Below are 1,256 nucleotides of genomic sequence, written 5' to 3'. Positions count from 1 at the left end.
CCACTATGATATGTTTGACAGTATCTATCTATTAAATGTGAAAAATATGTACTATCTATGACCCATCAATTCCATTTCTATGTATTTTTTTAAGGGAAACAAGTGTTTATGTTCACAAAAAGACATATACAAAAATGTTTAAAACAGCATTATCGAAAACAACTCGCTGTGTTGTAACACCAAAGTCAAGGATTTGTATCCCCACACCGGTCAGCCACCAAAAGAAAAAGAAAAGAGAAAGAAAAAATAGCTAAAATAAACAATTATAATGTCCATTCACAACAGAATGGATAAATTGTTGTATATTCACATGATAGAATACTACACAGCAATGAAAAAGAGTGAACTACTGCTACATGCACAACATGGATGAAACTCACAGAAACAACATTGAAAGAAAGAAGGCAGACACAAAATAGTACTTACTATATGACTCCAGTAACATGAAGCTCAAAACAGAATCAAAACGAATCTAGAGTGATAGAGATCAGAATGTTGGTTGTCTTTAAGAGCATATTGACTGGGAAGAGTACCCATGAGAGAGACTTCTGGGTGCTGCAAATATTCTTTATCAGGGTGGTGGGTTGTGCATAGGTTCTTTCCAGATAGCAGACACTAAAACAGGAAAGGAGAGAAAGCCAGTATAGTAAGCTATATTAACATGGAAAGCTTTATATATAAGACTATTTGGGGATGTGATGCCAGATAGCAGGAGTGGGATGCTGGGAAAAGTAAGACAGAAAAAGAGAGAAAGCCAAGACAGTGGTCTTATAAGGCTGGTTACCATTATGGAAAACTGGGATCTGATCTGACTGGAACCCTCTGATGAGCAATGTAGATCCTGCCTCAGAATTGCCCACCTGAGGGATATTATGAGAGGAGCACATATCCATGACTTCTGTCCCCTAAGAGTCAAGAATTACCCATGGGGTGTTAATTCCCCCACACTTGCTGTTTTGAGCATTTACAAATGCTTAGTGGCTTCTCACAGGTGTTCCAACCACATCATGAGAAAAGTCTTAGAGCAAAAAAGCAGGGGATATACAGTGCAACTGAAGTGAGTTTCTGTCGTGAATTTCCTCAACAGGGACTGGAGGAGTGAAAAAAGTAGACTAAGATGTGCGGCACAGTTGTGTCTTCTACTGTCATGTTTCATGGGCAAACAAACAAAAAATGTATACACAAAATGAAAAAAATCAATTATTTTTTCCCATAGGAAAACTTCAATGTGCCCCAGCCTGTTCAGTAACTGTTTA

This window comes from Cynocephalus volans, chromosome 8 (genome assembly GCF_027409185.1).
Source record: "Cynocephalus volans isolate mCynVol1 chromosome 8, mCynVol1.pri, whole genome shotgun sequence".
NCBI classification, from domain to species: Eukaryota; Metazoa; Chordata; class Mammalia; order Dermoptera; family Cynocephalidae; genus Cynocephalus; species Cynocephalus volans.
This window is presented reverse-complemented; position numbering follows the sequence as displayed.